The 26838-nt window shown below is 49.3% G+C and overlaps 1 protein-coding gene across 3 annotated transcripts in view; it reads right to left on the bottom strand.

The window, feature by feature from the left end:
• Positions 1-17380, bottom strand: part of Por (P450 (cytochrome) oxidoreductase) — a 47064-nt gene extending 29684 nt beyond the window's left edge. The window contains exon 1 of one of the 3 annotated variants that reach the window (XM_013031800.1): positions 17298-17380. The gene's annotated coding sequence lies outside the window, so the exon portion shown is untranslated. The other 2 variants (XM_013031802.1, XM_013031801.1) reach the window with 2 other exon arrangements.
• Positions 17381-26838: the final 9458 nt, after the last annotated feature.

The following is a 26838-nucleotide window of genomic DNA, read 5'->3' as shown; positions in this document are numbered from 1 at the left end:
GAAGTGGCGCTGTGGCTCAAGTGGTAGAGTGCTAGCCTTGAGCTGAAGAGCTGAGGGACAACGCCCAGGCCCAGAGTTCAGGACCCACAACTGGACCCCCCCCAAAAAAAAATAAAAAAGAGTATCACAGTCTTTCCTGCTTGGGCTGGCTTTGAACCTCAATCCTCAGATCTCAGCCTCCTGAGTAGCTAATATTATAGGCATGAGCCACCAGTGCCCAGCATGGACACTTTTTTAAAGATATAAAGTACCCAGAAAAGCTCAATCACAAACGATAAATAACTTGACCAATTCTTTTTTTTTGGGGGGGGGGGGCGGTCAGCCATGGGGCTTGAACTCTGAGCCTGGGTACTGTCCCTCACTCATCAGCTTAAGGCTGTACCACTTGAGCCATAGCGCCACTTCTGGTTTTCTGGTGGGTAATTGGAGATAAGAGTTTCATGTACTTTCCTACCCAGTTGGCTTTGAACTGCCATCCTCAGATCTCAGCCTCCTGAGTAGCTAGGATTACAGGCATGAGCCACCCGTGCCTGGCTTGAACAATTCTTTTTTGTTGGTGGTGGTGGTGGTGGCGCTTGAACTCTGGGCTTAAGCACTGTCCTTGTGCTCTTCAGCTCAAGGCGAGCGTTCTACCGCTTGAGCCACAGCACTACTTCCTTGAACAATTCTTTATCAAAGAATTTTAGTAAGTAGAAGAAAAGTCTTCCCCAAAATAGGATCAGATGGCTTCATCAACAAATATGATGAAACAGTTATGGAAGAAATAAACTGCTACGGAGGCTGGAGTCCATACTGCTGCAGAAGGAAGTTAGTTAGGGGGAAGGAGAGGAAAGGACTGGTGGGGTTGGGTGAGGTGGAGGCCCCAGTCCACACATGGCGTAGACTATAAAGGTGGCTATGGGGCATGTGCAGGGTGCACCTGGTGGCAGTAACAAAGCTCCCTCAGTGCTGGGTCTTGGTTTCCCCATCTAAGGGAACCAGGGCTTCACCAGGGCAGGAAACAGGGGGAAGAACAATATTAACCACACTGAGCCAGAGACTAAGGAAGCATTCAAGCATGAGGGAACTGTCCAACTCAGCAGTATACCTAGGGAGCTTCCACAAGCCCACACACTGGAACCCCAGCATTAAAGCAACATTCCTAGTGTACTGTAACTCAACAAATAAAAGAATAATTCAGTTAGTATAAATAAGTCAACAGGCAAGGCAGGATAGCTCTTCCATACAGCAGAAAATTAACTAGTAAGTGCAGAAAGATGAAGGTCTTAGAAAATCACCAACTGAGCAAAGGTGTAATCCCATCACTTGAGGCTAAGGCAGGAAGATCACGAGTTTGAGGCCAGCCTGGGCCATACCATGAGTTCAAGGCTAGTCTAGACTGTGCACAAGACCCTGACTGGATGGGGAAAAAAAACAACCCATAACAATCATCACAGTAGTTATACAAGTGTGCTTTCTGTTACTGTAATGAAATCTCTTAGGGCAGGCCCTTTATTTGATTTAAAATGAAGTCATTGTGCAAAAGTCCAAAGGCCTCAGCTTTACAGTAGCAAGGGCAGCCTGGGCTGCATTATGTGGCCTGGTGTGCATCATGTGGCATGTGGCCTGGTGGTCACGTGGCAAGCTAGGACACCTGAATGGCCTGGTGGTTACGTGGCAAGCTAGGACACCTGAGGGCAAGTCAGTTGCAAGGCCAGTTCCTTCACAGCCACTCTTTCAGAGGAGCACCCAGGGTGCCCTCAGGGCCTGGGAACTTCCACAAGGCTCCCAGCACTTCTTGATGCAAGCCCGCATCCTATAAGGACTAACATGACCATGAACTCATGAAGAATTCACAGGAGACACCGACAGGAAAGGGTAAACAACTCTCCAGGGAGAATGTGGCTAAGATGGCCAGGTGACACAGGTCATGAGGCCTAGTATGGGGACAGAAGGACATCACAGGCCACTTGCTATGGTGCACATGGACATAGTACCACTCTGCCACATTCCACCCAAAGCACAAAACACAATTCTTGTATTGTGAGAAAACATCACACAAACTCAAACTGAGGAACAACCACAAAGAAATGGCCCAGCTTTCTGGAAAATGTCAAGGCTATCAAAGACAAAGAAAGAATAAAGACAGCTCCAGGTTAAACGCAGTATGTGATCTTGGTCTGGAAAAGCATTTTCCTTTGCTATAAAAGGAATTACAAATGGCTATGGTGGCTCATGCCTGGAATCCCAGTTTCTGGGAGGCACAGGCAGGAGGATTGCAGTCTAAGGTGAGCTTGGGCAAAAATGCAAGATTCTGTCAGAAAAAAAATAAAGCAAAAAGAGGTGGCGGGGTGGGGGGCGGTACATAGCTCAAGTGGTAGGGAGCTGGCCTACCAACTGTGAGTCCCTGAGTTCAAACACTAATACTAGGGGGTAAGGAAGAAAGAGAGAAGAGAAGGACTGGGAGAGACAAGAGGAAGAGAGGATAAGAAGATATTATTAGCAAAATTTGAATACATTCTTCAGCTATTTTTTTTTTTTTGTCGGTCATGGGGCTTGAACTCTGGGCCTAGTCACTCTCCCTCAGCTCTTCAGCTTAAGACAAGCACTCTACCACTTGAGCCACAGTGCCACTTCTGGTTTTCTGGTGGTTAATTGGGGATAAGAGTCTTACAGACTTTCCTGCCCAGGCTGGCTTTGAACCATGATCCTCCAGAGTACCTAGGATTACAGGAGTGAGTCACCAGGGCCTGGCTCTTCAGCTATTTTATTTTATTTTTTTGGTCAGTCATGGGGCCTGAACTCTGGGCCTGGGCGCTGTCCCTCAAGACTAGGATCTACCACTTGAGCCACAGCGCCACTTCTGCCTTTTTCTGCTTATGTGGTGCTGAGGAATCCAGGGCCTTATGCATGCAAAGCAAGCACTCTACCACTGAGCCTACTTCACAGCCCCTCTTCAGCTATTTTCTCAAAAATATGATCTTCCCCACTATGCTCTGGCCAACCTGGACCTTGACCCTGTCAAGCAAGGATGACAGGTATGCACCACCACACCTAGCTTTCCTTTTATTGGCTGAGATGAGGTCTTACAAACTTTTCCAGGGTGACCTTAAACCAGGATCCTATTGATCTTTGCCTCCCAAGTAGCTGGAATTACAGGCTTGATCTGCCAAGCCTGGCTTTGAAAAAAATTTCTGATTAGGTAATATATACCTTTGTTACCTTCCTAATGCTAGTCTTTGTGTCTGGTTATATAAGCACGGCTGATTTCTTGTTAAAACAACAGTTGAGCAGTGGGCAAAGAATTCACCATCTTTACAAACCAGGTCAACAAAGTAGTCTCCACCTGGGCGTTGATCTCACTGCATAACACTGATTCCCATGAGAGCTCACTTTAGTACAATTATGTAAGAAGTTTGCATTATGGAAGCTTGGTGCGACACACAGCTCCTTGGGCTATTCTGCAGCTTTCCTCTAACTGTAAAAAGGTTAAAACAAGAAGGGCTGGAGATGATATGTCTAGTAAGTCTGAGGCCCGGGTTCCACTCTAACACTAATCTAAAAACCAAATTACATAAGGAAAATAGATCTGATAGAAATTAAAACAACAGCAACACACCCACCATCAGCATCTTTACCCTGAGGTCTCCTCCTTGTGCCCTGCAGCACCTCCCATGGGCCCAACTGTTTGCTCCCAGGTTTGGCCACACATTTCCCTGTAAGTGTGGCACTGGGTACTCTTCGTGAAAGTTAATGGGCACTGAGGGCTGCAGGTGAGGGAAGCAGATCTGCCTAGACCAAAGCTGCACTGTGCCGCTTGGCTCTTTAACCAAGAGCCAGGAGTAGGGACCAAGTTCCCCCCACCCCAACACACACACACAGCAACAAGTGGGGCATTACATGAGTCCTGGCCTTCTACACACACACACACACACACACAGCAACAAGTGGGGCATTACATGAGTCCTGGCCTTCTATTCTCATAACTAGCCTATGTAGAGACATTCAGAGACTGACGGTGCCCCTGACAGCCACTCACAGAGAGAGCTGTGAGGGCACTGAGGGGCCCTGCCTGCCACTTCTGCGGCTCCCTTAGCTACCATCTTCTACCAAGACAAGGAAGGGTGACACCACCTCTGGTCACAATGGTCCCAGGGGTTCTTGTGCTAGTCCATTCACCCGCAGCAGGTAGGGACATTTAGCAAAAAGGGTGCTTCTAGGACAGAAGTGGTGGCTTATGGTTGTAATCCAAGCTTCCAGGGAGGTCTAGATCAGGAGGATCAATGTTCAAGGCCAAACTGGACACTTTGCAAGAACCCCAAGTCAACCAATGAGAGCTGGGTGTGGTGGTACACATCTGTCATCCCAGCTCTGTGGGAAGTAGAAATGGCAAGATCATGGTTCATTCTGGCCCAGGAACAAATTGGAAACCCTATTCAAAAACTAACTACAAGCCAAGTGCTGGTGGCTCATGCCTGTAATCCTAGCTAGTAAGGAGGCTGAAATCTTTGGCTCACAGTTCAAAGCCAGTCTGGGCAGGAAAGTCCATGAGACTCTTATCGCCAATTAACCACCAGAAAACCAGAAATGGCACTGTGGCTCAAGTGGTAGAGTGCTCACCTTGGGCTGAAGAGCTGAAGGACAGCACTCAGGCACAGAGTTCAAGCCCCAAAACCGACACACACACACAAAAAAAAGATAATTACAGTAAAAAGGATGGGTCCAGTGGTAGAGTACCTATCCAGCGAGCACAAGGCCCTGAGTTCAATGCCCAATACTAGTGAATCTCAAGAGTCAATACCTTTCTTCTATCTAACAAGTGGCCTCCTCAGAAAGCTGAGAAATTGGTGGAGCCAATGAGGGTTATGCAGGGTCAGCCCAGATTAGATGGAGCTGAGGCTTTCAATAGCACCATTTTAACCCTGCCCTGGCTCTGCTGTGTTTTACCTTGGCATGAAGCCACTACAGAGGCTGTTCTCAACCAAATGTGTACTGAGCACAAGCCTTGGGTGACCTCTGCAACCTGAGTATGGACAGTCACGTGATCTACAGGAGTCACCTGGTATTCTATCCACAGCATTCCATCTCTCCCAGTGGGACAGAGCTGGGTATGCTGATGTCTGTAAAAGTCACAAAACTGGGGGCTGGGAAGTGGCTCAGTGGTAGAGCGCTTGCCTTGCATGTGTAAGGCCCTGAGTTCGATTCCTCAGCACCACATAAACAAAAAGTAAAAAGCCAGAAGTGGTGCTGTGGCTCAAGTGGTAGAGCGCTAGCCTTGAGCTGAAGAGCTAAGGTACAGCTCCCAGGCCCAGAGTTCAGGCTCCACGACTGGACACAAAAAAAAAAAAAAAAAAAGTCACAAAACTGGGAGAGATCAAGGGAAGGGGTGACACTGTCCAAAAAGAAATGTATGCTGGGGCTGGGAAGGTGGCTCAGTGGTAGAGCACTTGCTTTGCATGCATGAGGCCCTGGGTTTGATTCCTCAGCACCACATAAGCAGAAAAAAAAAGCCGGAAGTGGCACTGTGGCTCAAGTGGTAGAGTGCTAGCCTTGAGCTGAAGAGCTGAGGGACAGCGCCCAGGCCCAGAGTCCATGATGGGACCCAAAAAAAAAAAAAAAGAAAAGAAAAAGAAATGTATGCTTAGCTGGGTGCCAGTGGCCCATACCTGTAATCCTAACTACTTGGGAGGCAGAGATCTAAGGATCACAATTCAAAGACAGCCTGGGAAGAAAAGTCCCCATAAGACTTTCTCCTTGGTATAATTTGTGGAGGGGAAGGGAAAAAACAAATTGTTTAAATAGGGATACAGGTGGACCCATTGCAACAATGAGATGTACAAGACATTATCGTTATCTCGGAAAACGAACTTTACAACTTTGGGGGGGGGGACAGGATGGGAAGGGGAAACAAAAGAGGAGGCAACAATGCTTGATAAGAAATGTACTCATTACCTTGTTCATGCAATTGTAACCCCTCTGTATGGTATTTTCACAATTAAAAAAAAAGTTATATCCTTAAAACCCTAAGCCCCTTTGTGTTCAAGGTTAGTGCTCTACCACTTGAGCCTCACGGGAACTTTTCTGCCTGGACTGGCTTCAAATGGTGATCCTCAGATTTCAGCCTCCTGAGTAGCTAGGATTAGTCAGGAACCACCAGTGCCTGGCCCCAAGAGACTCTCCAATTAACCATTCAAAACCTGAAAGTCACACAATGGCTCAAAGTGGTAGAGTACTAGCCTTGAGCCAAATAGCTCCTTGAGCTCAGAAACAGCCCCCAGGCCCTGATTCAAGCCCCACAACCAACAAACCCAAAAAAAAAAAAAAAGATGTAAAGATGTACTCTTTACCTGACATGTAACTGTAAACCATCTGTATATCACATTTATTTTTTTATTTTTATTTTTTCTTGTTGTGGGGCTTGAACTCTGGTTCTGGGCACTGTCCCTCAGCTCTTCAGCTCAAAGCTAGCACTCTACCACTTGAGCCACAGAGCCACTTCTATTTTTTTCTGTTTATGTGGTGCTGAGGAATTGAACCGAGGGTCTCATGCATGCGAAGCAAGCACTCTACCACTGAGCCACCTTCCCAGCCCCATCTGTATATCACCTTTTTTTAATTAAAAAAAAAAAAAGCCACCACAGCACTGCGTTCTCATATGCGATGGCAGGGAGACAAAACCCTCACATGCTTCCCACACACAGACAGGATAGAGACATGAGGCTATGTGTGGTGTTCCTCTAGGCTGATGGCTTCCTTTTGCCCGGGACAAGCTGTAGGGGCAAGCTGGGACATGAGAACCCTGCTTTCCGGTCCAATGGTGGTAGGAGATGTTACTATATGGCACCCCTGCATGGAGGGGGCTGCTCCAAGCCCCGTGCCTTAGTCCAATTCTGTTACTGCAACAAGATCCTGGAGGCAGGCTAACTTTATAAAGAAGAGACAGGGAACAGTGGTGGCAGCAGGCTCAGCTCTGATAGGAAGAGTTACGTATGCTAGAACGAGAACACATCTCTAGGTGGGAGGCCAGAGAGATACTGGGGTCCCAAAGTCTCTTCCCGGGACAGGTCCCCAATTGATCTGGGGACCTCCAACCAGCTTCCCCTCTTAAAAGGCCTACACCTGCCCATGTGGCCACCCCAGGCACCAAGCTACCAAGAGGGGATGTTTGGGAGGACACACCCAGAACATGGCAGTTCTAGGGCCTCTCCTTTAACTTTTTGCCCAGCTGCGGCATGCTGGTTGGGTGTCAGCACGCCTGCCACCTTTGCTTTCACTCCACCTTGCTCCACCTTGCAAGCTAAGTATGGGCTTCAAAGACTGTCCTGCCGGCAGACTGACAGCTCAGTCCTTCCAGAGATGACAGCACTGATCAAACTAAATAACCCCGGAGAAGGACCCAGTGAGGGCTGAGCTCTGGCCACACCCTCTTAAATGCCTGTCCACAGTGGCAGATATCACTGAGGTTCAGTCCCAGAGGACTCAGAACAGCAGCTGCCGGCTGCAGGGTGTGGGCCTGCTCAGGGAATGAGGTGCTGCTGTCAGGGAGGGAGCTTGGTTACTCAATAGCTCTTGACCTATCAACCAGATTCCCAAATGCTGACAAAGACTGAGGTCACCGCAGGAAGCTCCTCAGGTCCATGGTGCACTCCAGTTCTCAGGGAACTTGCCAAGGAACAACCTCAGGGCTGGTTCATCCCTCCTGCACCTCCTGCCCCATCCTGCTTTGTCTCAACTGAGACACATTGACCTGGCATGAGACATCCTCCCTCTTCCCTGGACATCAGGAGCTTCTTAAGGAATCTGCAGGGCCTCGGGTAGCTGAGCAGCCTACCCCAGCTCCCCCGCTCACTCCGGGTGCCCTGTTACCTATTTTCTTCTAAAGAAATCCATTGAGCTGGGCATCAACGGTTCACACATATAATCCTAACTACTCAGGAAGCTGAGACCTGACGATCATGGTTCAAAGCTTCCCAGGGGGCTGGGAAGGTGGCTCAGAGCGCTTGCTTTGCATGCATGAGGCCCTGGGTTAGATTCCTCAGCACCACATAAGCAAAAAGAAAAAAGCCCGAAGTGGTGCTATGGCTCAAGTGGTAGAGTGCTAGCCTTGAGCTGAAGAGCTGAGGGACAGCGCCCAGGCCCAGAGTTCAGGCCCCATGACCAGACCAAAAAAAAACTAGCCCAGGCAGAAAAGTCTGTGAGACTCTTTGCTCCAATTAATCAGCCAAAAGCCAGAAGTGGAGCTGTGGCTGAAGTGGTATAGCACTAGACTTGAGCAAAAAGGCTTAGAGACAGTGCCCAGCCCTGACTTCAAACCCAGGACAGGCACACCTATTGAAATGATGACACATATTAAACCACTATCATATGACACTCATTCATCTCTTCCTCCTAGTAACCCTGGGCAGATGAGGCCTTGGGTTCAACACCAGAAACCACCAAACCCTAACCCTCAGAGACAAGCTATAGTTGGCACAAAGGTTTGATGACTTGGCCCACATCAGATATGAAGCAAGAATCACACATGGCCCCCTGGAGCTCCAGCCACTGGCAACTACCTGTACTTTCAGAGCAAGGCAAAGATGGAGGACAGGACCTGCTTCTTTATTTATTTATTTTTTTTGGGTCCGGTTGTGGGGCCTGAACTCTGGGCCTGGGCACTGTCCCTCAGCTCTTCAGCTCAAGGCTAGCGCTCTACCACTTGAGCCACAGTGCCACTTCCGGCTTTTTTCTTTTTGCTTATATGGTGCTGAGGAATGGAACCCAGGGCCTCAGGCTTGCAAGGCAAGCACTCTACCACTGAGCCAACTTCCCAGCCCAGGACCTGCTTCTTTAAATGCCAGCATCTTGCTAGCTCAGTCCTTCCACAGTAACAGCACTGGCCCTGGGGAAGGACACATGGAGGGTGAGGCTGCTGCTTCCTTCTCTGTAATGTCCTAGGCCCTGCACAGCATAGGTGCTCAATGTTTCTGCGCTGAGTTCTAAAGGAGCAAGATGCCCTGGGCCAGAGCCACAGGTCCTCATGTACTGTTCACAGCACAGCACTCACCAAGTGCTAGGAAGGCCACTCAGGCTTTCCTACTTGGCAAGACAAGCACACAGGAGGTATGAAGCACCCAGCACTCCACCCAGCACTGGCTACCTGCTACTTAGGCAAAGCACCTCTTCCTACACCCTGTCCCAGATCCCCAGGCCTTACCCCTCCTTACTGCTACACCGGACCGGGGCTCTGTCTTCTTGCTCCCATCTCCAGATGCTGGACCCTATAGTGAGGGGACCAGCTGAGTCTGAAGCCCAGGTTCAGGCCCAGGTGGGTTTAGGGAAGCCATTCCTCTGTTCTTCCTTTTTAAACTCAAGGCCTCACTATTCTTACCAATTGAGTCACTCCTCCAGCCCATTTGCTTTTTGATTTTCAGATAGGACCCTTTGTTAATTTTGTCCAGACTGGCCTTTAACCATGATCCTCCTAACCCTGCATCCTGAGTAGCTGGGATTACAGGCATACACCACCACACCCAGCCCAATCCTCTGTTCCTGCCACCCAGGCCTCTTTCCTTGTTGTTGGTCTTGTCCACACACAGAGAACCTAGCCCGGCAGAGAACCTGGCACATGTGAGGGACTCTAAAAAGACTTGCACAGCTCCAGGCTGCTGACTGCTTTGCTCAGTGAACCCCAAAGAAGGGCCAGGGGAAAAGCACTTCTTGTGAGGAATGGCTTCCTTCCTTCCTTCCTTCCTTCCTCCCTTCCTTCCTTCCACTGACCTCAGCTGTGCAATGCCAGGCTTCCTGGCCTCACACACAGGAAGCTGTGCGCTATACTTGGCACTCACAAGCTCCTTGGTGACTGGTTTTGGGGACAATCCTGGGCTTACCTCCCAAGGTCTTGCTCTTGGTTTTCTGTACTCCCCTGGATGCTCGTTTCACTGGGGAATGAGGGGGACTTAAATCCAGCTGAGCCAACCCAGCTGAGCTGCCAAAGAACATTGGCCTCACAGGTTAAGAGCTTCGTTCAAACCCCAGACTGGTCACATCCACACTACATTACCATCCTGGCATATTACCATTGTTGCTCACCTCAAGCCACCGGCAGCCAGCCATCCTTGCCTGCTGTGTCCACGCAGAGCCTCAAAAGCTGGCACACACCTTTGCTTGCTTTCACTTGTGTCTTTTTTTTCTTTTGCCAGTCCTGGGGCTTGAATTCGGAGCCTGAGCTAGCACTGCTCAAGGCTAGCACTCTACCACTTGAGCCACAGTGCCACTTCCAGCTTTTTCTGTGTATGTGGAACTGAGGAATTGAACCCAAGGCTTCATGCATGGTAGACAAGCACTCTACCACTAAGCCATGTTTCTAGCCCATCACTTATGTCTTTACTTGGTAGTACTAGGGTTTGAACTCAGGTCCTTGGGCTTGCTAAGCAAATGCCCTACCACATAAATCACATCTCCAGCCATCACTAATGTTTTAAATAGGCAAACTTATTCATGTATTTAACTGATGTGAAAAGATCTAGAAAGACTGAATTCTCTCCTCTGATGCCAACATGATCACATTGCCAGGTAACCAGTGATGGCAGAAGGCACTGGAGGGAGCTGGAGCCTCCTTCCCCTGCTTCAGAGATGCAATGGAACCCAACCTGGCACCTGAGGAAAATCAGCAAACTGAGATGGAAGGCGTTTGTTCACTCACTCACTCATCCAGTCAATACCCACGGAGTGCCCATGCATGCTTGACACAGTCCTCCAAAATAAAAGAACTCCTCCATCCCCAGCCAGTTTTAAACTCTATTCCCACCGCAGAGAAGGGTATTACTCTCTTTCCTTTCAGGGATGGTACTGGGGTTTTAACTCAGGGCTTTATACTTACTAAGCAGATACTTTATTACGGAGACACACTTCCCAGCCCTAGACTACTTTCACTGCTTTATTCTTTTCTTCTGAGATAAGGGTCTCACTATGTGCCCCAGGCTGGCCTGGTACCACAACCTGCCTGCCTCTACATCCCAAGTGTTTGGACTACAGGTGTATGCAACTGTGCTTAGCTACACACCTCTATCATTGGCCACTTTATATCTTTGAGAAGCCCACAGGAAAGAAGCCCAGGAGGTTGATTTGAAATTGAGTAAGCCTAGGGGCATAAGGCAGTTTTAGACAGTGTGTCTGGCACATGTGAGGCTTTGGGTTCAATCCCTAGTGCCACAAATACACACACACACACACACACACACACACACAGGTATACACAACTGCAAAGGGGTGAGTTAAGTCTAGCAGTGGTACCATGGAAGGGGGAGAAAGAATCCAGATGGGGGTGAGCTTGGCAGGGACTGACCAAGACCACCAACAGCAGAAAGAGAATGGAAGCACAGAAACTGGGAGGACTTAATGTGGTGAGGATGAAGGGGGAAAGAGAGCACTTTGGAGACCACAAAGATGGCGAGGCACAGGCCCTCCTCATTTGTGGGGCTTTCATGGTTGGTGAGATATTAAATGACCTTTCATTAGCTGAGGATCAAATCAAGGCTAAGGGTATGCATTCCCACAGAGCTACACCCCCAGGCCGCAAATCCCATTACGTAAGGGGCCATGTCCAACATATCCGCACAGCATTGTGTGTTTCCACCAATGATCACAAATGTTCTGAAACCATAAAGCAAACAACAAACAAGTCAACTCCACCAATCAGGATGGGGTTGGAGGCCTGGAGTGTGTACCCACAGAACCTTACATGATTGGTCAATGCATTGCCTGTGTATTCAAGAACCACAGAACTGTTTACAGTGTTGACAATAACCCCAAGTGACTCATAGGCACCTGTTTGCTGAGGTAGAGCAGAAGTTCATGTGTTCCCACTCAACCCTACAAACCTTTGCCCAGATCCAGTCATCAGTGCCACCTCTACACCTTGAGCGGGAAGGTGGCAAGATCACGGTGTTCTCACACACCAAGGGATTGCCACAGGAAGAGGAGGGCTAGAGGCTGAACTCTGGGAACAGGGCTGCAGGAAAAAGCACTGAGGATAAGACCAGGCTCTGGAAACTTTACCTGTCAGTGAATGATGTATGGTCACAGCCAGGTGGACAAAAGCCAGCTTCTCCCACTCTCTTCTACCACAGGCTGGCTCAGGAAGAACTCTATAGTCTCAGCACCACAGCCAATGGCACTGGTTTGGGGTGCCAGGTATACAATTCTCTTAGCTATAGACAGATACTATACACAGATTGAGGGGTCTCAGTCCCCAGTACTCCAACAGAAGGACAATTCGCAGATCTGCTTTTACCCAAGACACCTCTTTAAAAGTGAAATAAGGCCAGGAACTGGTGGCTCATGCCTGTAATCATAGCTCCTCAGGAGACTGAGATCTCAGGATGACAGTTTGAAGCCAGCCTGGGCAAGAAAGTCTGTGAGACTCTTATCTCCAATTAACCAGCAAGAAGCCAGAAGTGGAGTGAAGGGTAGAGTGCCAGCCTTGGGCAAAAGAAACAAAGGATCTGAGTTCAAGTCCTAGTACTGGCATAAAATAAATAAAATAAAATAGGGGCTACTATGATCCCAGCTACTTGGCTCATGGTCTAAGGCTACCCCAGATAAAAGCTAAAGACTCTATTTAAAAACCAAAATTAGACATAAAGAATAAAGGACTGGGACATGGCTCAAATAGAGAAGCAGTTGCTGTACATACAAGAGTTCTGGATTCCATCCCAGTACCACCAAGAAAGAAAAGAACAGAAAACAACTGAGGGTGAGGAGTGCTAGGTATGACTGCAGGTGCAGGGGATGGTGGACAGCAATAATGAACCACATTCTCAAAAAGCTAGAAGACAGGACATGAAAACTGTCACCATAAAGAAATGATAAATACTTGAGACAGCTATGTTGAACATGGCGCAATGTACACAAGTGCTAAAACATCCTATTAGCTGGCACCAGAGGCTCACGCCTGTAGTCATAGCTATTCAGGAGGCTGAGATCTGAGGATCTCTATTTTAAGCCAGCCCAAAGGCTGGGAATAAGGCTTAGTAGTAGAGTGCTTGCCTAGCATGAATGAAGCCCTGGGCTCAATTCCTCAGTACCACATACAAAGAAAAATCTGGAAGTGGTGCTAGCCTTGAGTAAAAGAAGCTCAGGGACAGTGCCCTGGCCCTTGAGTTCAAGGCCCAGGACTGGCAAAAATAAAAATAAAGCCAGTCTGGGCAGACAAATCCAAGAGACTGCAATTAGCCAGGAAAAAGCTGGAAGTAGAGGACTCACCAAGACCCAACTCAAAATTGGCATGTGTTCAGGGACACTTGTGTGACAGAGGTGGGGGCAGGGGGGGGTGGTACCCACCATGTGGTCCCCTGCACATTGTGTTCCAAGAACACACTGCAGGCTCAGCCTAGGAGGCACTCAGCACCTATCACCTTGAGTGAACTTGGCACACTCTGCCACAGTTTAGTTTTGTTTGTTTCCCTCCCTAGCAGAGTTCTCAAGGGCCTGAAGCAGAGCCCACACACAGGCACACCCTGGGGGCCAAATATGTGTTTTTAAGTGTCATTCTACAGGGACCTTGCCTTGCCAAGAACAGGCAGAATCAACTGCTAGAAAAGTAAATCTCAGCCAGGTGTTGGTGGCTCATGCCTGTAATCCTAGCTACTCAGGAGGCTGAGATCTGAGGATCACAGTTCAAAGCCAGCCCGAGCAGAAAAGTCCATGAGACTCTTATCTCCAATTAACCACCAGAAAACCAGAAGTAGTGCTATGGCTCAAGTGGTAGAGTGCTTGCCTTGAGCTGAAGAGCTCAAAGACAGTGCCCAAGCCCAGAGTTCAAGTCCCACGACCAGAAAAGTCAAGAAAAGTAAGAAAAAAGACAAGAAAAGTAAGTCTCTTATCAGGGTAGAGTAGCTGCTCTTGTAATCCTAGCACTAGGGGAGGCTGAGGTAGGAGGATATCCCAAGATTCAGAGGGAGCTTGAACTATATAACAAATTTAAGGTCAGCCACCCCCATCACAAAAACATGAGGGAAAAAAATATTGCACGCTGGGTGCACCTGTAATTGTAGCTATCTGAAGTATAGCAATTCAAAGCCAGCCTATGCAGAAAAGTCTCTAAGACTCCATCTCAAAACAAAACCAGCAAAAACCAAGGCTGGAGCTGTGGCTCAGGTAGGGTACCAGTCTAGCAAACAAGCTGAACAAGCTTGAGGCCCCCAAGTTCAAACTCCAATCCCAGGGGGTTAAATAAAAAAGAACAACAACAAAAAAAAAAAAAACCAAGAAGGTAATCTCCAGATACCAGGTAGCAAGAATAGGAATCTCTCTCAACTTTCTTGACAAAGAAATCAAGTCTGGGTGGGAGCCAATGGTTCTAAGAGCAGGTAAGTTACCTCTGGTTCAGTGCTTCTCCACAGCCTAAATTTCTGTTAGATGTCAAATAACAGGACTACAGAAGAAAAGAAGTTTTGCGTTATAGCCTGTGTAAAAACACTGATAAAGAGAACTAGAACTTCCTGTCTTCCTAGATGTTCATTTGTGTTTCTTGTACTATAAGAAAATACTCAACCAGGTGCCCATGGCTCAGGCCTATAATCCTAGCTACTCAGGAGGCTGAAATCTGAGGATCGTGGTTCAAAGCCAGTCTGGGCAGGAAAGCCCATGAGACTCTTATCTCCAATAAACCACTCAGAAAACTGGAAGTGGTGCAGTGGCTCAAGTGGTAAAGCCCTAGCCTTGAGCTGAGGAGCTGAGGGACAGCGTTCGGCCCAGAGTTCAAGCCCCATGACCAACAAAAAGAAAAGAAAAGAAAAGATGCAGTACAACACATGATGGTACAAAGTTATTTCTGCGGGACCTAATACTATTATTCAGACAAGATCTCAATATGTATCCCAGGATTGCCTTGAACTCTAAATCCTCCTGCTTCAGCCTTCCAAGTGCTAGGATCCAAAGACTGAGGGTGGCTCCAGTGGTAGAGCACCTGCCCAGCAAGCTAAAGGTCCCCAGTTCAAAGCCTACTACCACCAAAAAGTAAAATAAGTAAAAAAGTTCTCTCTCAAGCCGGGTGCTGGTGGCTCACGCCTATAATCCTAGCTACTCAGGAGGCTGAGATCTGAGGATCGCGGTTCAAAGCCACCCCGGGCAGGAGAGACCGTGAGACTCCTATCTCCAATAAACCACCAGAAAACGGGAAGTGGCGCTGTAGCTCAAGTGGTAGAGCGCTCACCTTGAACTGAGGGACAGCGCCCAGGCCCAGAGTTCAAGCCCTACAGCCAACCAAAAAAAAAAAAAAAAAGAAGTTCTCTCTCCTAAGTACAAAAGACTTTCTTAATAGATCTTGATTTTCACAGATTTCAGGAAATGAACATCAACTCAATCAAAGAAAGGCATGTTTGTATCATGTGGCTATTTATAAACTTACTAGGGGGCTGGGAAGGTGGCTCAGTGGTAGAGCACTTGTCTTGCATGCTCGAGTCCCTGGGTTCGATTCTTCAGCACCACATAAGAAAAAAAGCCGGAAGTGGCGCTGTGGCTCAAGTGGTAGAGTGCTAGCCTTGAGCTGAAGAGCTGAAGGACAGCGCCCAGGCCCAGAGTTCAGGCCGGACGCCCCCCCAAAAAAAAACAAAAAACTCCTACTAGCTACCTGTACTGGCCTGACTTAGGCAGGCTACTCTAAATCTGCAATTCCAAGTGCCAAAGTACATCCCTCAGATTTGTTCCACTGCAATCCTACATACTACTCTTTATTTTTCAAGTGCCAGCCAGGAGGATATTTGGAAAGGTAAGACCACTGAACATAATTAGCACCTAACATTTCATTCTCTTGCAGGCAACCCTTTTCTCTGGCCACTTTTGATGATGATGAAGTGGTCAGGTTAGAGGGAAAATCAATTTCCCACATCAAAGGATATTCATTCAGGTAAAGAGTCACCCTCAGGTAGACAGGATGGTCCACACCTGAAATCCCTGGATTGCACTCTTAAGGCTGAGGCAGGAGGATCACAAGTCTGAGGCTGACCTGGGCTACTGAGACCATGTCTTGGCATAGAGAAAAACAAACAACAAAAACATTCGTTTTTATCAAAAGGAACCTAAGGACTCTTTTGTTTTGTCGGTCGTGGGGCTTGAACTCTGGGCTTGGGCGCTGTCCCTCAGTTCTTCAGCTCAAGGCTAGTGCTCTACCACTTGAGCTACAGCGCCACTTCCGGTTTTCTGGTGGTTTATTGGAGATAGGAGTCTCACGGTCTCTCCTGCCCGGGGTGGCTTTGAACCGCGATCCTCAGATCTCAGCCTCCTGAGTAGCTAGGATTACAGGCGTGAGCCACCGCCCGGCTCCTAAGGACTCTTAAGAGAGGCGGCAGAAAAAATAAAAAAATGAAACCCTTCTTCTAGTTCACAACAGCACTCTCCAGAACCCTCCTACCTCAGCCTGCCCCTCCCAGAGAGGGGCAGCAGCCTGGGTGGCTACAAATAAAACAAAGCAGAGGCCCCGAGGAAAGTATGTATTCTGCCAAAGTGACGAGACTCGAACCCAGGACCAGCCACATCAATCAGGGAAGCCTCCCTTTGTGGCCGCCTTAATCTCTAACTGGGCCAGGCCCAAGGCGAAGACCTGGCAGCTTCCGGGTACTAAGAGGGGAGGCAACAGCTTTCGTTGGTCCCGAAGTCCCCAAGACGGGGGCCACTAGCTTACACAACGGTGACTCGGTGACTGGCCCTGAGAAGCACACAGCTGAAGACCCAGGCGAAGCGTCCTGAGCTCCCCTCTCCGACACCCCGAGGTCGGCCGAGGCTCGACCTCTCCCCCTTGGCTGCTCCCACGAGTGACCAAGCCGGACAACGGTGTGCGGCGGAGGCCGCCTGAGAGCGCGACGGTGCCCCGGCGATGGCTGGGGCCCGCGACGACGCCCACCTGATGCTGCGCGGCCCCATTCGGGTCCCGGTCCGCGCTCCCAGTGCCCCCCCCCGCCACGCGAGTGCCCACCGTGATTTCGCTGCCCCCAGGACCCCATCTCACCAATGGGGAAACTGAGGCTCGGAGAGGTTCAAGTGGCTTAAGTCTGAAGGAAGGGGCTGGAGCCTCGGGCTTGGGCGGTGGAAACCGCGGCCAGAGGTTAATCCGAGGGGAGGGGAAAGGCCCACCGGGGAAGGGCTGAGGTGGGCGCTGCGACTTCCGCGCCCGCGGGGGGCGGGGGGAGGGAAATGCACAGCGACCCGGAACGAGAGCCCATCTCCGCGCCCCAGGTCTGGCGGCCACAGCGGGCAACGCTGTCCCGCGCCACGGAGTGCCCCCCCATACCCGTGACCCCCAACCTCACCCGCCCGGTGCCCGGCACCGCGGCACTCACCGCCGACAGCCGGGCCGCTTCTCCCGGACACCTGAGCAGGACGCAGGCCCGCACCACCGAGGCGCTACCACTGCTCGCGCGACGGCGGGGGTGTGGGCGTGGCCAGAGCGGCCGCTGCCCCGCCCACCAGAGCCGCGCGCGCTCCCGAGGCGAGCCCGCTCCCCACCAGCGAATCTGTGCTCTTGGTTCAGTCCGCCTTATTGGTCGGGAGGCCACGCCTCTCCTGCCAGACACGCTTTCCGGGGCGGGGCCTCCGCGCTGTTCACCCTCCTGACCCTGCTGTTGCCGAGTGGGGATTTGAAGTTTGGGGGGGCGGGAAAAGGCGAGGGCTGTTTGGGGGGGCGAGGACGCGGAAACTGAAAAGTCTGGCTGTCCCGAGTAGGAATCTTAATCTTTGCCCTCTTCTACTGTCACCCAAATATTGTGAAAACAGTATTATATAATAGGATTATTCCACGCCCCGGAATTCAGTGTACTGTATCCAAGAACCGGTCCTGACCCTTGTAGACCAACAGGCCTGACACAGTCATCGGCCTCAGGCAGGGGCCGCCTGTCCACCTGGGGACTGGACAGAGACCTTGTGACCCCCAGGCTCTATCGAGTCCTATCTCTTCCTTTCTAACCTTAGTTGTCTACCGTGTAGGTTCTGCTGGTTCTAACAATTTTAACTTCAATTCCTCATCCTGGCTTGTGTGAAGCCAGAAATCCTAACAGGACCCTCACCTCCTTTTCTTTTTCTTTTTTTTCTTTTTGCATCACCAGGTGCTATGCTTTTATCTCCATGAGACAATAACTGATCTTTGGATCTCTGCTTCTCATCATTCTTACTGCCGGTGCCTAGTCCAGGCCCACCTGCGTTCACCTTTTACCTGGATGATCCCAGTAGCTTCCTGACAATACTACCTCCAGTTTCTCCTGGCCTCCATGGCCAGGGATATTTCCCTCCCTAATTTATGGCCTTTATCACTTAAAAAAAAAACACATACAATAGCAGATTGTATAGATTAATAAATGATTTCCTTTAAAGGAGAAAGGGATGGGAAAAAACACTAAAAATCCGTGGGGAAAATTGTGTACAAAAACTCTGGGACTTTTCTGAGTGATGATCAAACTTTCAAAGTCATAAATGCACAGACTGAGAAATTAGCTTACATAAAAAACACAACTTGGAGCTGGGTGTGGTGGTTCAAGTTTCTAGTCTCAGTACTGTGGAGGCTGAGGCAGGAAGATCTTGAGTTCAACAACAGCTGCTTAACACAAAACAAACTATGAAACGTGTAACTTGGGACATCCTTGACTCACACCTGTAATCCCAGCTATTCAGGAGGCTGAGATTTGAGGGCCTCAGTTCAATGCCAGCCAGAACAGGAAAGTCTGTGAGACTCCTAACTCCAATTAACCAGCTCAAAACCAGAAGTGGAGCTACAGCTCAAATGGCAAAGCATTAGTTAGCCTTGAGCAAAAAAGCTAAGAACACACACTCGAGCACATGCACAGGTGCGCGCGCGCGCGCACACACACACACACACACACACAGAGCAAGATAACTTGTTTCTCAGCTTCACACTTTTTTTTTTTTTTGGTTCGTCATGGGGCTTGAACTCTGGGTCTTGGCCCTGACCCTGAGCTCTTCAGCTCAAGGCTAGTGCTCCCCTACTTGAACCACAGCCCCACTTCCCGTTTTGTGAGATTATTGGAGATAAGAGTCTTACAGACTTTCCTGTCTGCGCTAGCTTTGAACCATGATCCTCAGATCTCAGCTTCCTCAGTAGCTAGGATTACAGGCATGAGCCACTGATGCCCAACTCTTTTATCCTTATATCCAAATTGATACAGCAGTCTTTTCACAATTGATTTTGTCTTATGCCTAATGGGTTTTGTTTTTGTTTTTGTTTGTTGTTGTTTTATTGGTCATGGGGCTTTAACTTTGGGCCTGGGTGCTGTCCCTCAGCTCTTCAGCTCAAAGCTAGCACTCTACTATTTGAGCCACAGCACCCCTTCCGGCTTTTTTTTTTTTCTGTTTATGTGGTGCTGAGGTATCAAACCCAGGGCTTCATGCATGAGAGGCAAGCACTGTACCACTGAGCAACCTTCCCAGCTCAGCCTGATGGTTTTTGTTATCTCTTGGGATCCTGCTAGTGACAATGTTCTTGAAACCACAGCTCGCCTCCCTTACCCACACCTTCCAACATAATTATTTATATACCTAATTTAGTTCCTCTTGCTCATCCTGGTAATTTAAGCAGCAGCTGTGGACCTTTAGTTTTTGGTCTATGAGCTGAAGACAGCATCTCAAATGTGCAATACAGCACCCCTGCCTTGCTAGCTTGCCACATTTGAACCTCTACAGTTGCATTATTGAATTTGACAATATTTGCTTTCTTTGAGAGTGGTACTGGGGTTTGAACTTAGGGCCTGAGCTTGCCAGGGAGGCACTGTCACTTGTATCATAATCCCCTCAGTCCTTTATGCCTCTTTTTTTATTTTTTAGGGCCTGGGCGCTGTTCCTGAGCTTTTGTGCTCTATCACTTTAAGCCACAGCTCCACTTCCAGTTTCAGGATGGTTAATTTGAGATAAGAGTCTCATGGACTTTCCTGTACTGGCTGGCTTCGAATCACAAACCTCAGATCTCAGCCTCCTGAGTAGCTAAGATTACAGGCATGAGCTGTCTGTGCCTGGCCTGGCCTCTTGCTTTGAGACTCCTATCTCTGTAGCTAGGACCAGGTGTGTGTCAACTGGCCCAGCTTGTTTTTGAAATAGGGTCTCAATTAATTGTTTTTGCTAGAATGGTCTTAAACCAAGAGTCTTTAATCTGGTTCCAAGTAGCTGGGATTACAGGCATGCACCACCATGCCTGCCTAGGAACATGGTACTATGTTTATATGTCCATATCCTACCCATCCTGCCATTGTTAGAAAAACACATGGATTCCTGTCCTGGAAGTATGGCTTCCCTCGGGCCATCCAGCCTCTGAGGCCCAGTGTTTCTTACTTTGGGCAGCAAGAGGTAATGGCTGGGCTGGGAATGTGGGGATGTGGATAGAGTGCTTGCCTAGCATGCCCCGGGTTCAATTCCTTGAGCTGTGGCTCAAGTGGTACAGTGCTAGCTTTGAACAAAAGAAGCTCAGGGACAGTGCCCAGACCCTGGGTTCAAGGCAAAAATAAAATAAAAGTGGAAAAAATAAATAAAGTGAGGTACTAGAGACTGAATTTAGGGCTGCATGCTTGCTAGACAATTGCTCTACCACTTGAGCCATGCCCCCGGACCTTTTATTATTTATTTGTTTTTATTTTTTTGCTGGTCCTGAGGCCTGGGCTCTGTCCTTCAGCTTCTCTGTGCTCAAGGCTGGTGCTGTACTACTTGAGCCTCAGTTCCACTTCTAGCTTTTTCTGTTTATGTGGTACTGAGGAATTGAATCCAGGGCTTCATGAAGGCTAGGCAAGTGCTCTACCACTAAGCCCAGTCCTTATTATTTTTTAGTTCGAGATTTTGTTTTGTTTTGTTTTGTTTTCTCTTTCAGATGAGGTCTCACCCTAACTTTCCCAGGGCCAACCTCAGCCCAAAATCTTCCATCCTCAACCTCTGGAGTAGCTGGCAGAAGCACCATGTTTAGCCCTCCCTAGCTCTGAGATGACAGAATAAATACAGGCTTTTAGCTATGGGGGTGGGGTGGGGGGGTAGGGGAGTTGAGGGGGCAGGGGGAGGAAGGGGAAGGGGGGGTTTTCACCCTGAGCCAAGCCAAGATCCAGTCAATTGTGTCTGTAGACAGTGCTGGGATCCCCAGAAGTAGTTGAGAGGAGAGGCCAGCTGGGCAGCTTAGGGAACAGAAGCAGAAGGAAGTACAAAGCGGGGGGAGGAGGGCTGTCTTCACTTCTGCCACTAGATCCAAAATCTGGCAGCATTGGAAGTTTTAAGTCAACTTCAGGGTGATTCATGGTCAAACCGGCTGGGCCCTGCCTGAGGTGGGAGCCAGGCCTGTGGTGGGAGCAGGTGGGAGAAAGCTGAGCCTGGAGGAAGGGAGGGTGTGTGGCCGGGATGGTGAACCATCCGACCTGGGTGTGGAAATCGCTTCCCCAGATCTCTACTCCACACACTCCTCCTCAGGCCCAAGTCTGTCCAAAGGGCAACCAAGGCAACCCCAGACACCCAGACAGTGCACACGGGCCTTTGGCACAGGAGACCCTGCTTCCAGTGTGGGAAAAGCTGAGACCCCCCTGCTGCTTGATCTTGCAGAAAATTCTGAGGGGCTGGGAACTGGGGGGAGGAACAGGTGTTTAGAGGTGTCCAATGGCCCCCAGGCTCCCCCCACCCCGCCCTCTCAGGGTGATGCAACCCCAGTGAGGCTCACTGGCAGTCCCATGTAAAGCTGAAGGGGACCTGGCTTCAAAAGAAACAGGAAGATGTCCTGGGGGGAAAAGGGGACACTGGGAAAGCCACGCCCAGCCTTCACTCCCCTCCCTTCTTTCCCTCCCTCCCCACGTTTGTATCCACGTGCCACATGGCCAGGACCTTTGCCTTCCTCTTGCCAATATGACAAAGCCAGTGCCAGGGCACTGTTCCCCATCCCCACCCCCGATTTCTGGGCCAGCTCTGGCTGTTGCCATGGTGACTGGGGAGACACTGAGCAGGCCCTGGGCAGCAGTGGAAGGAAGGGGGTGGAAGCTGTCCTGGGCCTCCACTGTGGCTCCCAGGGTACAGCTGAGGAAACTGAGGCAGTGGTGTGCAGATCTGCTGAAGGCCTCTAGGGGATGGGATTCTCGTAGAGGAAGGGTGCTATCTCTCTGATCCAGTGAGGAGGTAATGACCTATCACCATTGCTTGATCTCTAGCAAACCGAGGCTCCCTTTTTATTTATTTTTTATTTTTCTTTTTTGACAGCCCTGGGACTTGAATTCGGGGCCTGGGCACTGTCCCTGAACTTCTCTTGCTCAAGGCGCTAGCATTCTACCACTTGAACCACAGTGCTACTTCCAGCTCTTTCTGTGTATGTGGTACTGAGGAACCCAGGGCTTCATGCATGCTAAGCAAGCATTCTACCACTAAGCCACATACATTCCCAGACCCTGAGACTGAGTGGGCTGAGTAGAGCCACATCTGTGGCTCATATTTTGTATTTTATATTACAAGTGCCTAACGCCCCCATAGCAGAGATTATAGGATTATGTTAAAGTTCAATCTGATAGGAGAACATCTGTCTTACTCACCTTCCCTGGATCTAACACCCACCTTTGCCCATTGGCAAAGGTGGCAGATAGCATACACCAATCCTTTACCTTTATCAACCAGCCAGGTTGGGAATGGATCAGGCATGGGGGGTGAGAGTCTCTTATTCTCATAGGCTGGTGCATACTGAGGGGCCCTTAAAAGAAAAGAATATGAAAGCTGGGTATAGTGGGACATGCCTATAATCCCAGCTACTTGGGAGACATGAATAAAAGGATTGAGACCCAAGGCCAGTTTAGGCAAAAAACATGAGAACCTATATGAAAAATAACCTGAAGTATAAAGAGGTGGCAACAGATCTCAACTGGTAGAGCACCTGCATAGAAAGCACAAGGTCTCAAGTTCAAACCCTACTACTGGCAAAACAAAACAGTAGGTGGGTTTGTAACAAGAGAGTGTTCTGACTTGTGATTCTTGTATCTAGTCAACCCTGGCTAACGTTGAAGGATTCAGTCAAGGACACTGTCCCACCCCCATGGATGCCAAAACCTAGGATACCCAGGTCTCTTACATAAAGCAGCACAGTATTTCAACATCCAGGAACTGCTGGTTCAGGTCAGTGGTCCTAGATGCTTAGGAGGCTGAAAGCAGAAGGATCATGGTTTGAGGCCAGCCAGAGCAGAACGGTTACAAGATCCTATCTCAAACATGTCTATCAACTGTAGACACTAATTTAAAATGAACTATATAGGCCTGGAATGTAGCTCATTGGTAGAGTGCTTGCCTAGTGTATATGAAGCCCTTGGTTCAATTCTTCAGTACTGGGGCTGGGAAGGTGGCTCAGAGGTAGAGCGCTTGCCTTGCATGCATGAGGCCCTGGGTTCAACTCCTCAGTACCACATAAGCAAAAAGAAAAAAGCTGGAAGTGGTGCTGTGGCTCAAGTGCTCAGTGGTAGAGCGCTTGCCTTGCATGCATGAGGCCCTGGGTTCAACTCCTCAGTACCACATAAGCAAAAAGAAAAAAGCTGGAAGTGGTGCTGTGGCTCAAGTGGTAGAGTGCTAGCCTTGAGCAAAAGCAGCTCAGGGACAGTGCCCAGGCCCTGAGTTCAATCACAAGAACTGGCAAAAAAAAAAAAAGGGCTAGGAAGGTGGCTCAGTGGTAGAATGTTTGCCTTACATATATGAGGCCCTGGGTTCAATTCCTCAGCCCCACATAAGCAGAAAAAGTCGGAAGTGGTGCTGTGGTTCAAGTAGCAGAGCACTAGCCTTGAGCTGAAGAACTGAGGGACAGTACTCAGGCCCAGACTCCAGGCCCCACAACCAAAGGCCAGGTACCAGTGGCTCATGCCTGTAATCCTAGCTACTCAGGAGGCTGAGATCTGAGGATCATGGTTTAAAGCCAGCCCAGGCAGGAAACTCTACAAGACCACTCAGAAAATTCCTTTTTTTTTTTTTTTGGTCGGTTGTGGAGCTTGAACTCTGGACCTGGGCACTGTCCCTCAGCTCTTCAGCTCAAAGCGAATGCTCTACCACCATAGTGCTACTTCTGGTTTTCTGGTGGTTTATTGGAGATAAGTCTTATGATCTTTCCTGCCTGGACAGGCTTTGAACCGCAATCCTCAGATCTCAGCCTCCTGAGTTGCTAGAATTACAGGTATGAGCCACCAGCACCCAGCAGAAATGTACTTTTTTTTTTTTAATTGTGAAAGTACCGTACAGAGGGGTTCAATTACATGGGCAAGGTAATGAGTACCTTTCTTTCTTTCTTTTTTTTGGGGGGTCCAGTCGTGGGCCTGAACTCTGGGCCTGGGCACTGTCCCTCAGCTCTTCAGCTCAAGGCTAGCATTCTACTACTTGAGCCACAGTGCCACTTCTGGCTTTTTTTCTTTTTGCTTATGTGGTACTGAGGAATCGAACCCAGGGCCTCATGCATGCAAGGCAAGCACTCTACCACAGAGCCACCTTCCCAGCCCTGAGTAAATTTTTTATCAAGCATTGTTGCCTCCTCCTTTGTTTCCTCTTACTATCCCTTCCCATCTCCACCCCCCTTCTGTCCCCCAGAAATGTACTCTTTACCTGACTTATGTAACTGTAACCCCTCGGTACATCACCTTTATAAAAAATTTTTTTTAATGTTTTAAAAAATTCAGCAAAACACTCTACCACTTGAGCGACACCTCCAGGTACACCCTTCTGCTGGTTAATTGGAGATGAGAGTCTCTCAGATTTGTCTACCCAGGCTGACTTCAAACCTTAATCCTGAGATCTCAGCCTCCTGAGTAGTTTGGATTACAGGCCTGAGCCCCTGCACCCAGGTTCAGGACATTTTTATATGCTTACACTTCTTGGAGCTTGGGGATGAGGCAGGAGTTCACTGTTGTTGAGCCTGCAGTGAAGGGAAGAGAGAAAGGTGCTGTAGCCTAGCGCTCATCGACTTTCTCAGCAAAAGCTTGGTGGGAAATCAGTGTGCTCAGCTAGGCAGGGGGCCAGCTCTGCAGCAAAAGGCAATAAGGAACCCAGCCTGGGCCATTGTGCAATTGGTAGAGGGCTTATCCAGCAAGCATGAGGACCTGAGTTCAAACCCCAGCACCATCAAAGAAACAAAAAATATAAAAGGCTGGGAAGTTGGTTGCAATGGCTCGTATCTGTAATCCTCCCTAGTAAACAGCTATGAGGGGTATTGCAATTAGATGCCAACCAGGGCAGAAAGTTAGCAAGACCCCCATCCTAAAAGCAAGTTGAGTGGGATGGCTCGTGTCTGTAATCTCTGCTACTTTACAGGACCATGGCTTAATGCTCACCTAAGCAAAAAGTAGAAAGCTCACCTGAAAAATAAAGCAAGCTGAAGGGGCTGGAGGGGTTCAAGTGATAGAATGCCTGCCTAGCAAATGCGAAAGCCTGAGTTCTAATCCCAGTATTGGCAAAATAAAACAAAAAAGGGCAATGAATCAACGCCTTGTCATCCATCACAGCTCTAGCTTTCCAGGTCCTCCAGGTCCTCACAGGACTTTCCCAGGGGTCCTCAGTGCATGTGTGAGGAGGGGCTTCACTTGCATTTGGGCTCAGAGAGGCAACTGTGGTGCAGCCTGGGAGGGGGGAAAGTAGGGGAGAGTGGGGTCATTGTTCCACAAGGAAGGAAACCTGAGTTGGGCCCCACCGTGCACCTGGGGAGGCGATTACAGGATTATACGCATGGTTCTGGCAACATGATCTCTGCCAGGAGAGGAAGATGGTCCTTACTATAGCTCCCAGAACAAAACAACCTCAGCTTCCTCCTCCTCCTCCTTTTCTTCCTTCTCCTCCTCCTTCAGAACATGTTTTCAAGAGGGATTAGGATTTTACAGCAGAAGGAAGAAGCCCTAGAAACAGTCTACATGATCGTCCTGTGGCCATGCACATAACTGTCCACGCGACTGTCTACATAACTGGCCACAGTCTGGTGTGCAGGGAGCATCTTTTTTCTTGAAGTTGTCCTCCTTTTCCCCACTTTTGTTCTCCCTGGCATTGGGGATTGAACTCAGGGCCTTGCCCATGCTACATAGGCATTCTTACCATCCTTGGCCTATGCCCCAGTCTCTCTTATCACGATTTGAACTCAGGGCCACGGGCTGGCTACACAAACTTGACACCACTTGAGCTGTGCCCTATCCCTCTTTTGTTTTAGTCTCTGTCCCCCCCCTCCCCACCCCCAGAAGGTCTGGCATTTTTGCCTGGGCCAGTGTGGACCACAATCCTCCCATTTACACCACCTGTGTAGCTGGGACCACAGACTATAAAAGGCGGCTCTGAAGCTGAGCAGCGGGGGGCAGGCACAGGGTCATTCTGAGGATGGACCTGGGAGGAATCCACGCAAGTCGTCCAACCAGGTTTGGGGGTCCTTCAGGCTGGGAATTCTAGGGTGGGCAAGGTGTGGTTTAAAATGGAAGCCGTTGGGCTCTAGGCTGGCATTCCCCAGGTCTTGATACATTCCCCGGCAGAAGCACTGTGCCAGTATTGCAACTTGGACTCAAGGCCTTGCACTCTTGCTTGACTTTTATGCTTATGACTGGAACTCTACTACTTGAGCCATGCCTCTCATTCTGGCATTTTGCTGGTTAATTGAAGATGGAGGCTGATGGGCTCATTTGCCCCAGCTGGCTTTGAACTGTGATCCTCAGATCTCAGCCTCCTGAGGAGCTTGGATGAGCATCAGCACCTAGGCTCTCCTAGGTCTTCGTCCAACCCCTGTCTACTCAGGAGGTCCACACTGCTGGGCTTTGGCTGCACAGGAAACCCAACCTGTCCATAACCAGAGGCTGGTCCCTATTTCTGGGACAGGGGATCAGCTGAGGCATGGGAGAAAGAGCCAGACTCCACCTTGGCCCTCCTCATGCTGGC

The sequence above is a fragment of the Dipodomys ordii genome, unplaced genomic scaffold (assembly GCF_000151885.1).
Source record: "Dipodomys ordii isolate 6190 unplaced genomic scaffold, Dord_2.0 Scaffold143, whole genome shotgun sequence".
Taxonomy (NCBI): Eukaryota; Metazoa; Chordata; class Mammalia; order Rodentia; family Heteromyidae; genus Dipodomys; species Dipodomys ordii.
The sequence above is the reverse complement of the archived record's forward strand: the minus strand, read 5'-3'. Positions and strand labels throughout refer to the sequence as shown.